The 16,059-nt window shown below is 46.7% G+C and overlaps 1 long non-coding RNA gene across 2 annotated transcripts in view; it reads right to left on the reverse strand.

Annotated features, from left to right (window-relative positions):
- Nucleotides 1-680: 680 nt before the first annotated feature.
- The window catches only part of LOC113619848 (uncharacterized), a 28,202-nt gene continuing 12,823 nt past the window's right edge, over nucleotides 681-16,059 (reverse strand). Inside the window, exon 3 of one of the 2 annotated variants that reach the window (XR_003432558.1) lies at nucleotides 681-1,521. This is a non-coding gene — a long non-coding RNA (uncharacterized LOC113619848). Of the gene's footprint in view, nucleotides 1,522-2,062; nucleotides 2,112-16,059 lie in introns of those variants that run through there. The other variant, XR_003432557.1, reaches the window with a different exon arrangement.

Raw genomic sequence — 16,059 nt, forward strand, 5'->3', positions numbered from 1 at the left:
TCTAGAAAATATTTTCTTTAGGGAGCATCTATACTTTAAGGTATACTTATGCAATAAAACCCACGAACAAAGGGCTACCATTAGTAAACTACATTAGCACATTAATTAATGGTGACATGTATCCCCCACTCCCACCCCACTTTTAAAAATTAATTAATTATTTATTTATTTTATTGTTATTATTTTTTTTTGCGGTACGCGGGCCTCTCACTGCCGTGGCCTCTCCTGCTGCTGAGCACAGGCTCCGGACGCGCAGGCTCAGCGGCCGTGGCTCACAGGCCCAGCCCCTCCGCGGCATGTGGGATCCTCCTGGACCGGGGCACGAACCCGTGCCCCCTGCATTGGCAGGCGGACCCCCAACCACTGCGCCACCAGGGAAGCCCCATTTATTTAATTTTTGATCACATTGGGTCTTCGCTGCTGCACGTGGCCTTTCTCTAGTTGCAGTGAGCGGGGGCTACTCTTTGTTGCGGGGCGCAGGCTTCTCATTGTGGTGGCTTCTCTTGTTGCAGAGCACAGGCTCTAGGCACGCGAGCTTCAGTAGTTGTGGCTCGCGGGCTCTTGAGCGCAGGCTCAGTAGTGGTGGCGCACGGGCTTAGTTGCTCCGCGGCGTGTGGGATCTTCCCAAACCAGGGCTCGAACCCGTGTCCCCTGCATTGGCAGGCGGATTCTTAACCACTGCACCACCAGGGAAGCCCACCCACCCCCACTTTTAAACACAACTTTTATTGTTTATTTGTTTAGGTAAAGCTTTGGTCAGAAGTGGAGTCAAAAGTGTTTGTCTTTGCTTCTCATATTTTTCAGAGAATGAGATAACAGCTGTAGTTGATTGACTCCATCATAGGCAGACCTTTAAAAATTATTTCATATAATGCTCTGTAATGTATCTGACGTTATTATCATCCCCAAGGTCCAGACAAGGAAAGGGAGTTTCCCGGAAGTGAGGAGGTAACTTGCATGCAGCCGCCATTACTAAGGACCAAGATTCAACCCAGGTCTCCACTAACTCCAGCACCCAAGCTCTAAACCCAACGATGAACATATGGATGTTGAGCTGGAATTTTGGAGGCTGGGAAGTCCAGCTTGGCAGATGTGAGAAATTACTTTCTGAAGGATTTAGTGCCTTCTATTTATTTATAAAATGGTCATGCCTGGAAGGACTTCGGAAGGCATCTATCCAGAGTCTTCATCGTGCAGATGGAGAACCTGGAGCCCAGAACAAGATGTGTCCAAGCCGACTACACATGGAGTTCTCTGCCGAGCCCTGGGTCTCCTCACCCTGTGCAGTACTTGTAATCTCCACGTGGCCTCAAGATCGAAGGGGAAACATGCTTGGTGCTGCACAGCCTGCACACCATCCTGGCCCAGAGAAGCTTGCAAATCAGCAAGAGAGAGGATTCATGCCCACAAATAAACACCATGAGTAAGAGGGTGAAAAGCACTTTGGGGTCTTTGGAGCACTTCATCCCTCTGACCAGAATCAGGGAAGACTTCTTGGAGGAGGTTGTGGGAGAGCTGGGTCTGCAGTAGAAATGACAGTAAGGACACTGCAAATGGAGAAGGGACTACTAATAATGTAAGCTAACATTTATTGAGCCACAGCATACAGATTCCATGCTAAACACTTTACACTTATTAACTCCTTTAAATCCCATAACGACACTATAAGGTGGGTACAGTAATTATCCCTATTTTAGAGAAGAGGAAATTAAGACACATAAAGGATGAATGACTTGCCCATAGACATATGGCTGGGAACTGACAGGTTCCAGAATGAGAATACCAGCTGGAGTGACTCCTCATTTCTTTTTCTTTTTCTTTCTTTCTTTCTTTCTTTCTTTCTTTCTTTCTTTCTTTCTTTCTTTCTTGGCTGCATTGGGTCTTAGTGGCAGCACGTGAGATCTTTTGTTGCGGCATGCAGGCTCTTTGTTGGGGTGCACAGCCTTCTCTCTAGTTGCGGCGCGGGGGCTCCAGAGCATGCAGGCTCATTAGTTGCAGCATGCAGGCTCTCTAGTTGTGGCACGCGGGCTCAGTAGTTGCGGCACGCGGGCTTAGTTGTCCCGCGGCATGTGGGATCTTAGTTCCCCGACCAGGGATCGAAACGGAGTCCCCTGCATTGCAAGACAGATTCTTAACCACCAGGGAAGTCCCACCCCTCATTTCTTGATGCCTGAGGGGAGGACCCAGGGGTGAGCATTGGGAAGAGGACATAGGATGAGGGAGTAGGAGATAGATTATTTTTCTAGGACAAGTCAACTTCCAATTGACCCTCAGCTTTTCCATGCCATCTGGGGCCTCCTGAGATAGGCAAGGAGTACTCAGTTAATGAAGGTCAGCAGCCAGACCCACTGGCCTCTCTGGACCTTCCAGAAGCTACCAGGACTGAGCTAAGGGACTCTGGTTGAAGGGCCACAGAGGCTGTCTGGCTCACTCTGGGGCCACAATGTCCAAGACCCCATCCTGACTGATCTTACACCAGCCCCAGGGCTTTCCCAAATGCCAACCATAGCTGTGGCTCAGCCCACCTGGAGACAGTGGGGTTTGGAGGCAAGAGCACAGTACACAGCAGCAGTCCAAGTCCAGATGTAAGAGCTGTGTGACCTTGGGCCAGCTCTGACCCTGGCTGGACTTCAGGGAGCACCTGGGGGGGGATGGATCAGCCTGACCTCACAGGCTTGTTAGGAGGAATCTGTGAAACCAGATGGATGAGGGCCCGCACAATGCCTGGCGCCCATAGGTGCTCAATAAATGCTAACTTCTTGCCCTGGACCTTGAGGCTCCTCATCTTCTTGGAGCAGGCTAAAAGTTGGATAGACTCACCCCATTACTCAGTTCCTTGTCATCCCTTAAAACAGATCCACAGGCCCTTTGAGTGTTGACATTGTGACTGCTAATCACTGCTAGAATAGGAGACAACAGACACAGACATGGGAGGCGACAAAGGTCTCAGAACCTAATCGCTGCTAGAATAGGAGACAACAGACACAGACATGGGAGGCGACAAAGGTCTCAGAACCTATATACATTCACTCATCAGCATCCCCCTGCTCTGAAGTGACAGCAGCCTTCCTTGGACAGCACCCTCTTCTTCAAGGGGGGAGATTTCTTCAACTCTCCACCACCCCAGACCTTCTCAAGGTGCTATTTGAGCTTCGTTCATCCATTACCTGCTCATGAACACCTATCCAATATTCTGGACATAACTCAAAGGCAAATGGGAAAGCAACCCAAGTGTCCATTGATAGATGATGGCTAAACAAAATATAAATGGATTAAAAAACTGTGGTACATCCAGACAATAGACTATTATTCAGTGCTAAAAAGAAAGAAACTATCAAGCCATGAAAAGGCATGGAGAAAGCTTAAATGCATATTACTATGTGAAAGAAGCCAATCTGAAAGCCTACCTACTGTATAGTACAGCCCAACTACAGGTAGAAGACATTCTGGAAAAGGCAAAACTGTGGAGATACAGGAAAAGAATCAGTAGTTGCCAGGGCTTGGGGGAGGGGAGAGGGATGAATAGGTGGTGTGCAGAGGACTTGTAGGGCAGTGAAAATACTCTGTATGATACCATAATGATGGATACATGTCATTCTACATTTATTCAAACTCACAGAACGTACAACTCCAAGAGGGAACCCTAATGTAGACTGTGGACTTTGGGTGATGATGACGTGTCAAAGTAGTTTCATCGATCGTAACAGATGTACCACTCTGGTGGGGATTTTGATAATGGGGGAGGCTGTGTGTATAGGAGGCTCATGGGAAATCTCTGTACCTTCCCCTCAATTTTACTGTGAACTAAAACTAGTCTAAAAAAAGTCTTCACAAAAAAAGGGGGCAGGGTGCAAATGGAGTCTCCTGTCCCCAGAGATCTCTTTGTCTGGTTGAGGACACAGAGAGACAAGCCAGCAGTTACAAAGCCACGTGTTAAGAGATCTCGACAATGTAGGCAGCCTCAGGCGTCTCAGACTGGCCCTTCTCCAGCCCAGAGGGTAGAAGATTCTCTAGAGGCAGTGAGTCCCTTCCTTGTGGGGAGGCCTGCAGCCTGGGTGTGGCCGTCTCAGTGGGCCCCCTGACCCTCACTGGAGAAGTACCTTCAAGTACAGCTTGCAGGCCACTAGGCCCAACCACTCCTGCCCTCACAAAGCACATCAGCTTCAGCTGCTCTATTCAAATTCATTCTGGTAAGTGAGCTCGGCCTTCATAGAAATGAATGTTGTGGACACAGCACTCTCCGAATGACCTGCCCGCTGCTCCTGAATCGCTAACCCAGCCCGGCTCCCTGTTACTCGGCTCTCCTCTTTCTACCCCACCAGCCCCATCTTCTTCCTAGAGCTCTTACAGCCACCTTGACTTCTGTTACCCACTTCCAGGGCCCTAGGCTGCGCGCGTGTCAGAGGGTAGCTATCCTCTCACGCAGGCCAGTCCTAGGACTGGAGTTAGAGGTGACAGTGAGATGCCCTAAAGCATTAGGACAAAGATAAGCAATGCTGAAAAGAGCCGGGATGGCCCTTCCCGAGCAAAGCTACATTTGATTTAGGATAAAGGCATCTAAAGAAGGAATGTGCCCTTCAGAAGCGGCTGGCCGCAGGAAGGGAAAGCGTGTCAGCCTGAAGGTACAGGAAAAGCAAAGTCATTCATTCATTCATTCATTTACTCAACAAATAGTTTCTAAGCCCTTATCATGTGCCAGGCACTGTTCTAGGCATGAGGATGCAGACTAAAGGAAACACACAGGAGTTCTGTTCTTGTGTAGCTGACATTCTAGGGAGACAATAAAAAAGATAACTGAGACAAAGAAAAGATACGTCAGAGGGTGCCAAGAAAGAGCTTGGCAAGGGGAATGGAGATTTCCAGGTGCGGAAGGGGAAGACTGCAATATTTTAAAGGCCAGTTATGCTGATAAGTTGGTACTTGAGCAGACTTGAAATTAGAGAGTCTGCTATTTGGGTGTCTGGAAGAGCATTCTAGAGAGAGGACATTGCAGGTGCGAAAACCTGAGATGGGAGGATGCCAGGAGTGCTGGAGGAGCTGCAAGGAGGCCAGTGCTGGAAGGGGGTTTGCAAGTGAGGAGCCGCAGACAAGGTCAGGAAGGAAACGGGGAGCTGGACTATCTCAGGCCTGGTAGAACGCGGTAAAGACTTGGTGAGACACAGAGGTAGATCCCAGCGCTGTTCAGTGGGAGGGAGGCTCACCAGTGCACTCTGAGCCTTGTCCTCCCAGTGGCAGGAGGGATGCACTGGGCTGTCAGGGGCCGATACCTTTAAAGAGCAAAGGCCCATAACTGACCTCCTGCTTAGATTCCTGGCCCAGAAGGTCACCTGGTCATACCCTGGTCTCCCACAGACAGACAGGTCTTCTAGAGGGAGAGAATGCTGGCAACCAGGGTGTTGTCCTCATGGTGACACTTCTACTTTTCATTGTAAGTCGATATATAATATGGTTTGCTACAGTATGTTATGGTATAATGTAAACCAGTATAATACATATCCCCATCTCAGAGCTTGTATAACGTGACTCTAGCTCCCAGAGTTGAAGCAGCTCTGCTGGGGGGGTGGGGAAGGTGGACTAATCCAGTCTCTAAACCTGCCAGACTCCTGGACTAGGCCCCAAGGCCACAGTGTCCCCTCCACGGCTGTGCCGTTTTGTGAGGCTGCGTGACGGCCAGTCAGCTGTCTTTCTCTTGGTACTATTCTGATCTCACCACTCAACTTTTGATCCAAATCACTGAGCCTCACCCAGCCTCAGTTTATTCAACTGTAGAATGGGCATGATACTTCCAATCTCCAAGGTTGGCTGTAGGAACCAAATGAGATAAAACATCCGACAGCCAGCAAGGCTCCTGGCTTCCCATCTTGCCCTTCCTTCCCTGACCCAGACTCTCACCCCTCTTTTGCTGGGCCACTCCCAGCAGCACCTCCCCAGCCTCCCAGCTTTCATCCTCATGCCCGGCAGCACACTGTAGACAGAGATGATGCTCCAAACTCCTTTAGCTGCACCTGGGAGCCCTCACTCTCTACCCCTGACCTATAAAGACACTATTCATCCTTTACCCAATGGGATGTGCATCTTTGCCTTTGTACATCTCCCTCTGGTTAGAACACCCTTCCTCTTCTCTGCCTGACGAGCTACCAGGCATCCTTCAAGCTCTAGCTGCAATGCCACCTCTCCTTGAAAGCCTCCCCAGCTCTTTCTGCCTGGTCAGTTCTCTCTCCTGTCTGCCCACAGCACCCTATGCTTTCCTCTATCATAGTGCTTACTGCTACACTGGCTCTAACTACCTGGGTTTTAATTTTTTATCCTGATTAAAGCACAAGCTCCTTGAAAAAAAAAAAAAGCACAAGCTCCTTGAGGACAAAGAGAGATCATCTTCTCTTATGCCATATTTCACCAAATTTTGTCTGCCAACAAATTTTTAGACTCACCACTATTTTACGTACCATTAAGAAACAAAAAGGTGCTGCCAATTACATCCTGACACATCGCCTTCTTATTCCTTGGAATTTCTATATTATGCTTAGTGAAAGAATTCTTCGGAACTCAGAAAGAGTTTTGATATCATTTATTACTCCTGTGCATATGACATGTATTTGTCTATGAAATCAATTGGTTAAGGCATTAACGCTTCCATGGTAGTAGTACCTGTCCAACAGCAATTGGAAGAGACGTTGATTGTAACAACTATCCCAGTTTTAAAGATGTTAAAAAATGAGAAAAAAAAAAAGTGTCCTATCCACCCTCGCAATGCATGGGGCTGGGGTTCGATCCCTGGTCAGGGAAGTAGATCCCACATGCATGCCGCAACTAAGAGTTCACATGCCGCAACTAAAGATTCCATATGGGGCTTCCCTGGTGGAGCAGTGGTTGGGAGCCCGCCTGCCGATGCAGGGGACACGGGTTCGTGCCCTGGTCTGGGAAGATCTCACGTGCCGCGGAGCGGCTGGGCCCGTGAACCATGGCCGCTGGGCCTGCGTGTCCGGAGCCTGTGTCCGCAACGCGAGAGGCCACAACAATGAGAGGCCCGCGTGCTGCAAAAAAAAAAAAAGAAAAAAAAGATTCCCTATGCTGCAACTAAGAAGATCCCGCAAGCTGCAACAAAGATCCCGTGTGCCACAACTAAAACCCGACACAGCCAAATAAATAAATATTTAAAAAACAAACAAAATGTGTCCTAAACTCCAGGAAATACAGATTATGCCTTTCTGCTAGACTAGTATCTGGCACCCAGTGGATGTTCAATCAACGTAGGCTTGCTATTGCTTTGTGACATGGCCCAAGCCAATCTACAGTGAGAGTGGTCATTTCTGTATTGCCCTGAACCTCTCACATGTGTCCAAGCCATCCGGAAGGACGGGATGGCACCCAGGCTGTGCTGCAGGAGGTCATTTAAGGAGGAGCTGGAGGCGGGGGGACAGCCTCGGAGGAGGTCCTGGTTTCCTGGTGGACGAGAGGAACAGGGATGGGGTTTTGCTGGGCAGAGAGGAGGTGGATGTGAAGTCCTTCAAACCCCTACAAGTTCAGCAGAGTCAGGCTGGGACTATGAAATTTGGAGCACAAAACCTTAGTTGTCAGAAGTCCGTTTTTATTTATATATAAACGTTTGGACCCCACATCCAGAAACAACAGTAAATCTTGGGCTCTGCCCTCTGTCTCCTGCTACCCCACTCTCTTTAAGTGATGTACAAGCTGGAAAAGGGACTCTGTTTTTTTGGATAGCGAGAGACGGGGAAACAGAAAGTTATAACCTAAGGAAAGTAATAACGCGTTACGGCCAGAAATGCCCCTACTGTGTCTCCATGTGAATGTAATTTTGTTTGAACAAGTTGAACTGAATTTTATCTGGCTGATCTTGAATGTGCAACTCACACACACATATAGAATTTATGCGAGGGAGAAAGAGAAAGACCCCCGTTGCTTGGTGTCATATTCTAAGCTTAGATAAACTTGGGAGGCTGTTCTCAAGCCTCTGACATTTGGCTACCCGGAGCCTCACTCTGTGCATGGACGAGCTTGTCAAAACTCAAGTGGGTTTGGTCAGCCCAGATACTTGATGTCACACAGAATAGGAGAGTTGGGGGGAAGAGGCTTGACTGTATCCTGGGAAGAGGCCTGGATGCAAAGGCAGGGCCATCCCATGCCTGCTGGGTGACCCCAGCATGTATAAAATGGGGCCTGTGGACTTCCCTGATGGCGCAGTGGTTAAGAATCCGCCTGCCAATGCAGGGGGACACGGGTTCAAACCTTGGTCCAGGAAGATCCCACATGCCACGGAGCAATTAAGCCCCTGCGCCACAACTACTGAAGCCCACGTGCCACAACTACTGAAGCCCATGCCCCTAGAGCCCATGCTCTGCAATAAGAGAAGCCACCACGGTGAGAAGTCCACGCACCGCAACGAAGAGTAGCCCCCACTTGCTGCAACTAGAGAAACCCGCACACAGCAACAGACCCAACGCAGCCAAAAAAAGAAATAAATTAATTTAAAAAAATAAAATAAAATGGGGCTGTGAAGCCTCCCCTATGGGCAGGGGTGAGAGTTCACCAGGCATTTAACAACTCATATGGCAGGGAAACTGCAATGGGTTTTCAGTGGTCCCCACAGTGCCTGGAGTTAACCCTTTAGTTGCTGGATCCGAGGAAGGACCAAGGGACAGTGTGGTGAGGGACACTCAGGACAGTTGCTGTTTATTTACAATATTGATATAATATCATAACAAGCCACTGGACTGGACCTGTGTGCATCATAGGACTGGCAGCCTGTCTGTGGGCTTTCTGTGAAGATCAAATGAGATTAGCAGATGAATGAATAAGTGAGTGAATGAGTGTGAGCGGTTGGGCACACGCACTGTGCTCATGAGTGAAGAATGCTCTCATGCAGTAAATATTTGTTGGGCATCTTCAATGTGCCAGTTTTCATGCCAGGTGCTGAGGATGAAAAGCTGATTCAGAAGGAACCCTTCTTTGGAGAGTCCTTCTTGGGGCAATAAGTGATGGGTGGGAAGGGCATCTCCTGTGGAGGCAACAGTATGAGCAAAGACACAGAGGCAAAAACAAAAGAAAGCAAAAGCAAACAAACAAACAAACAAAAAACAGCTGATCTTGTTCTGGAAGCAACAAGTTGTCGTGTGCAGTATAAAGGTTGAGGCTGGAAGCAGCAAGAGATGGGGCTCCTGGAAGCATAAATAAGGGCCAGTCTTGTGAGGGCTGAACACTGCTGTGTAGGAGAGTGAAGGATGGGCAGCGGCAGGTAATTTTCACACTGAAAAATCACGGAAGCAGTGTGAAGCCTGGCTTCCAAGGGCTGAGACTGGAGGCAGGGAGGCCACTCAGGGAGCTATTGCAATAATCCAGGTAAATGATGATGCAGCAAAATATACATTGGGAAAACAATTTTTTATTTTTTTATTTTTATTTTTTTTCTGTACGCGGGCCTCTCACTGTCGTGGCCTCTCCCGTTGCGGAGCACAGGCTCTGGACGCGCAGGCTCAGCGGCCATGGCTCACGGGCCCAGCCGCTCCGCGGCATGTGGGATCTTCCCGGACCGGGGCACGAACCCGTGTCCCCTGCATCGGCAGGCGGACTCTCAACCACTGCGCCACCAGGGAAGCCCGGGAAAATAAATTTAAAATATTAAGTTTGGGGTTTTATTAAGTGGAAGAGTGAGAGAGAGAGAGAGAGAAATAGGGCCAAAACTTGATCAGCAAACCTAGTGAAGAGAAAGTAACATATTACAGAAATATAGCCAATATTTTATGATAACTTTGTATGGAGTGTAATCTATCAAAATATCAAATTACTGGGGCTTCCCTGGCGGTGCAGTGGTTGAGAATCTGCCTGCTAATGCAGGGGACACGGGTTCGAGCCCTGGTCTGGGAAGATCCCACATGCCGTGGAGCAACTAGGCCCGTGAGCCACAACTACTGAGCCTGCACATCTGGAGCCTGTGCTCCGCAGCAAGAGAGGCCGCGATAGTGAGAGGCCCGCACGTCGCTATGAAGAGTGGCCCCCCCTTGCTGCAACTAGAGAAAGCCCTCGCACAGAAACGAAGACCCAACACAGCCCAAGATAAATAAATTAATTAAAAAATATATATATATCAAATTACTACGTTGCACACCTAATATACTATTATAATATTGTATATTATGTAATATACAACATTGTAACATAATATTGTAAGTCAGCTACAATTTTAAAAAAGAAGCGGAAAAAAGAAAAATACTTAGAGGGTAAGGTTAGTAGGACAGGAAGTCAGGGAGAAGAACTCCCAGGTTCCTGCACTGACTTAACCAGAGGTGACAGTGTTACCAAGACCAGAACCAAGGGACAAGCAGGTTTGAGAGGAAGATATGAGGGACGGTTAAGCTGGAGGAATCTAGATCGTCCAAGAGGAGAGCTTCAGTAAGCAGGTTCTCCTCCTAGTCCCAGAGGTTTTCCCAGGGTTTGCTTTGGCTCACACTCTGCAAGCCCTGGGACAAGAAAGATAATTCTATGGATTCCAGTCACTTTACCATCGTCCTCGTTTAAAGGAGCTGACACCTTGTAGTTTCCAAACCTGGCTAAAGATTCTGCCCAGCCTGCCTTTTTTCCCCTTGAGTATTGAGGCGTAGCCTACATACAGAAAAGGGCACAAACCATAAGTGTACAGCTCCACAAGCATGCCCTTTGGACTCTATTAAAGACCTTAAAAATACTCACAAACACACACACACACACAAATATGAAAATAGAGGCCAGCCTCCGCTCTAAGAACTTTCATGTCAGGTGGAGGGGCTCTGAGCAGTCATGGCCATGACAACACCATCAAGCCCAAACGCCCTACTTCACACGGAATATAAGACCCTCTGGCATCTGACCCCTTCCCACTTCTTCTCCCTCATCTCCTGCCAACACCACCACCATCCCCTTCCCAAATCCAGCCCCGGCCTCGCTGAGCCTCAGTGTCCTGGATGCCGACCGCTCGCCCATCCATCCACACCTGCTATGGGTTTTCACGCTCATTCCAATGCGTCCTCTTCTGTGAAGGCTTCCTTTTGTATTCTCCTATCCCCACCCCTACTGCAGCTCATTTCTATCACTACTTCTTTTTTGATTTTTCTTCCTTCCTTCCTTCCTTCCTTGCTGTGTTGGGTCTTCACCGCTGTGCACGGGCTTTCTCTAGTTGCAGCGAGCGAGGGCTACTCTTCGTTTCAGTGTGCGGGCTTCTCATTGCGGTGGCTTCTCTTGTTGCAGAGCACAGGATCTAGGGGCGCGGGCTCAGTAGTTGTGGCTCATGGGCTTAGTTGCTCCACAGCATGTGGGATCTTCCTGGACCAGGGAGCAAACCCATGTCCCCTCCATTGGCAGGCGGATTCTTAACCACTGCGCCACCAGGGAAGTCCCCTTTTTTGATTTCTAAACTCTATCAGCACAATTCCATGGTTGTCTCTCCAGACTGAGGTTGAGTACACCTTAACTCTATTTGGACGCCATTACCATTGCTGAGCGCTCAAAAAATGTCTGTCTTGACTTGTGATTGCCAAAGGGGAGGGGGGGGAGAGGGGTGGACTGGGAATTTGGGATTAGCAGACACGAACTATTAAATATAGGATGGATAAACAACAAGGTCCTACTGTATAGCAAAGGGAACTATATTCAATATCCTATGATAAACCATAATGGGAAAGAATATGAAAAAGAATGTGTATATATATATCTATACATATATATATATATATATGTATGTATAACTGAGTCATTTTGCTGTACAGCAGAAATTAACACAACATTCTAAATCAACTATACTCGGGACTTCCCTGTGGTGCAGTGGTTAAGAATATGCCTGCCAATGCAGGGGACACGGGTTCCAGCCCTGCTCCAGGAAGATCCCACATGCCGCGGAGCAACTAAGCCCGTGAGCCACAACTACTGAGCCCGCGAGCCACAGCTACTGAGCCCGCACGCGCCTAGAGCCCGGGCTCTGCAACAAGAGAAGCCACTGCAATGAGAAGCCTGTGCACAGCAACGAAGAGTAGCCTTCGCTCGCCGCAACTAGAGAAAGCCCGAGAGCAGCAACGAAGACCTAACACAGCTGAAAAGATAAAAAAATAAAATAAATAAATCAACTATACTCGAATAAAATATATTTTTTAATGTCTCTTTTGAAGAAAGGAAGGAAGGAAAGACTAGAAGGATGGAGGGAGGGGAAAAGGGAGGGAGGGAAGAACGAAGGAAGGGAGGAAGGAAGGAATATATGAGAGAATTCACTTTTATTCTCAGTTCCGAGCCTGACAAAAATATGTTGGCTATGGAAGAACAGGAATCAGAGGCCCAGGCTGGAGTCTGAACTCTACAGCTGACCAACTGTGGACCATGAACAAGCCAGTTAACCCCTCTTCCTGATTCCTTCCACTCTGCAAATGTCCGTGATCCTCAAGCCAGGAGTTTCAAATCATAATAAACAGTATGTTAGTGATCTCATTTCTCTATTTCCACCATCTTTCATTCGGTCTCCACTCATGTGAATAGAGACTGATGCAAAACATATTTCTTTTCATTTCTACCCTCTGAAATGTAAAACTGAGACAGAGAGGGAGAGAAACAAGAGATGCTGAATTCTTTCTACACGTGATACAATAAAGTTAAATAATATGGGTTTTTACTGTCCTACAAGGGAGCCAGATCAATAGCTTGGTTGGCAACTCCACACTGGCCCCCTCTCTCTCTCCACAAGGGCAGCGAGATGCGTACATTCTCAAGGGCAAACTCGCCAACCACCCCACATCGGTCATTCTCTTTAATGAGCCTCCTCCATCAGACCCCGTTCTCTTGTACACAATTCATTTTATTAAATGGCCGCAGCTGCAATTAGGAGTGGGCGAATCCAGGCATGTGTTTGGGTTCGAGATGTGTCTTGTGTGATGTTTCAAATACTTCGGGTTTGGCAAAAGCCAAGACACATTCTGTCAAGTTCTTTTTCCCCTTCGTTTTTTAAGCCCGTGTGGATTCAAGAGAAATGTGGTCCATCTGATTCTCATTCGTTTTCGCCTAACTCAACAAAAAATTGTCTCGGAAGAGCTAGAAAAGGTCCAAGTAGCAAATCCAGCCTCTTTCACCAAAGCCTTCTTACAATCTCTGTCTCTCCACCCCATCATTTTGACATTCTCCAAACAGGCCAAGCATTTTCATTTCTTTGTGCTGTTGCACTTGCTCCCTGAGCCTGGAATGTGCTTCCCATTTACCCCCTCCTCTGCCCATTGATTCCTGCTCCCCAAGCCCAGTCCAAAGATGGTCTCCTTCACGAAGGTTTTCTCCATCATCCAACTTGCAAATAATCACGCGGTCCTCTGAGCTCCTGCAGGACTTCACGTGGAGCCCTAACTAGCCCTCTATTCGGTTCTGCTTTGTGTTACATTTGGTTGTTGAACCAGGTAAGTCAAACCCTCACTGCTGTCCACCTGGGTGTGAAGCCCTTGACCTTAATTAAAGGCCTTCACAAGGAATGGCAGACAAAAACTGGCATTTGTGGGAAAGCTGTTGCCAAAAACATTAATTATTGTGTCTATCAATGTCCCTAGGTGGGCTTCCAGGTGAGAAGTGAACTTGAGGCTTGAGGACCGGAAATAACGATGGGCTTTTTCCTCTACGATAATGAGAGCTATGAAATTCAGCTTGTTCTCTTTTTCCCTCGGCTGCCAGGAAGCTAAGAAGCGGATCTGATGTTCAGTCCTAGCAACCGTATCACGTGCCAGCTTCCTTCTTTTTTTCGTGGACTTGGTTTTCTATTTCTACATTATTAGCGTATAAAGGAAAAGAAAATCAGGCGTTCATTGTGAGTCACTTCAAAGTCTCTGTAGAGTGGCTAAGCAAAAGCAAAAGTAATAAGGAGCTATTCGTGATGATTTCACCTGCAGAACAGATCTAGGATTTAGGAAAAGGTTTTGCTTTTAGTCTTAGGGTTTTCATAAAATATTTGAATCTTTTACCAGGTCCAGTACTAGTTAATACAAAATCAGTTTTTTAACTTAAAAATTAATATTTAATTGTTAAAAACAGAACTGTTTACAACTCTGACTTCCCCCGGGACACAGCCCATGTCATTCACATTCTTCTCTGAATCCTCCTTCATACGGTAGAACACGCTGTACATAACTGGCATTCGTCAAATATCTATTAAATGGATGAGGAAAAAGTTCTCCCAGGTGAATTTAGAAGCCAAAGAAGGAGCTGCGGGCTCTGTATCTCTAGACACTCCTGGGTTCAAAGCCCAGATCTGGCTGACCACGCAGCCCTGAAATGGGCAGCTACTCGGATCCGTCTGAATCCCAGTTTCTTCATCCGTAAAATGAGGCTTTAACCACTTCTCTTTCAGGGTTATTTTGAGGATTAATTCAGACATGAGATGCCTAACACTGAAAATTCCCTTCCTTTTAGTTACATGAGCTCGTGGGCAGAAAAAAACATTGTATTTTTAAATTTTATTTATTTATTTGTTTTGACCATGCCGTGCGGCTTGCGGGATCTTAGTTCCCCGACCAGGGACTGAACATGCACCCCGCAGTGAGATTGCTAAGTCCTAACCACTGGGCCACCAGGGAATTCCCCACTGTATGTTTTAAACGGGCAACTCACCACCAGAAGCTGCACTGCTGGGGAACACAAGAGGAGGTACGCGGGTGAATGTCATTAGCTGGATAATGCATGCTCTTCAGAACCACAGAAATGGTAAAATCTTAGATACAAAAGAGAATCCAAGCCCATAGGCTTCTTCCAAAGGAGGCAGTGGCCCTTGCTAGTCATAGACATCAGCAGTTTAGACAGAAGAGATTCTGCTCAATCACAAAATGCGAGACGAGTGATAGAAGAAATAAGTAAACTTTTTGTTTTTAACATCTAATTGCCCTGATAAACAACAAGGTCCTACTGTATAGCATAGGGAACTATATTGAATATCCTGTGATAAACCATAATGGAAAAGGATATGAAAGAGAATGTATATATATATATATATATATATATATATATATGTATATATATATGTATAAGTGAATCACTTTGCTGTACAGTAGAAACTAACACAACATTGTAAATCAACTATACTTCAATAAAATAAATTTTTTTTAAATACAAAAAAAGAAAGAAAGAAATTGCCCTAGAATTGTTGTGGAATGGTTTTCCTCAAAATGGAATACAAGTGCCACTGATAGGACTCAAGGGATTTTATGTGGCATATGGAGGAACATCTATTATTTTAATCATTATGCATTATACGATGTGTTATAAAACACTGAGCTAGCACAGCCAGACTGTGATATTGCACAAACTATTATGAAGTGTACTTTTAAGTTTTAAAATATTTTTTAAATGAGTGGATTTAAAGAAAAAGTGATCATATCATGACTGGTAGAACCTATCTATGCCAAAAAAATGTAACATAGTTCTAGGATTACTGGAAGTATAGAAAATACAACTTTAACCTGCAGGTCGTGAGCAACTGTTTGATTTAAGGGCAGTCATGACCCTGGGCCCCTCATTTGTCCCCAGATGACTTTCCAAAGATTCCCAATCCCATCTACACACTCTACTTCGGCCCCACTGGATTTCACACCAGTCCACCTACACACCCTGTGTTCTCCCACCTCCATGCCTTGTTTTGCCTAGATGCACCTTGTCTTCTCTCTCTGCCAGGCCAACCTCAAGCAGAGTCAATCTCTCTCTCCTCTGGTCTCCTGCACAGTCTTGTGCACAATGCTTGCTATTATGACCTCGGCACCTTGTGTTACGATTTCTTTCAGGGGTGGTCCTAGGCAATGCCTTGGGTTTTTTTAATTATTTTTTTCTTTATTGAAATATAGCTGATGTGCCACATTATGTCACTTTCAGGCGTACTACGTGGTGATTTGACATTTGCATACATTATGAAATGATCACCACAATAAGTCTAGTAACCATCTGTCCCCATACAAAGTTATCAAGGTAGTACTGACCGTATTCCTTAGGCTGTATATTACATCCCTGTGGCTTACTTATTTTTTTTTTTTTTTTTTTTTTTTTTTTTGGGTCCGCGGGCCCCTC

Source organism: Aethalodelphis obliquidens, unplaced genomic scaffold (genome assembly GCF_003676395.1).
Source record: "Aethalodelphis obliquidens isolate GAN/ISIS:26980383/991018 unplaced genomic scaffold, ASM367639v1 scaffold7, whole genome shotgun sequence".
Lineage (NCBI taxonomy): Eukaryota > Metazoa > Chordata > Mammalia > Artiodactyla > Delphinidae > Aethalodelphis > Aethalodelphis obliquidens.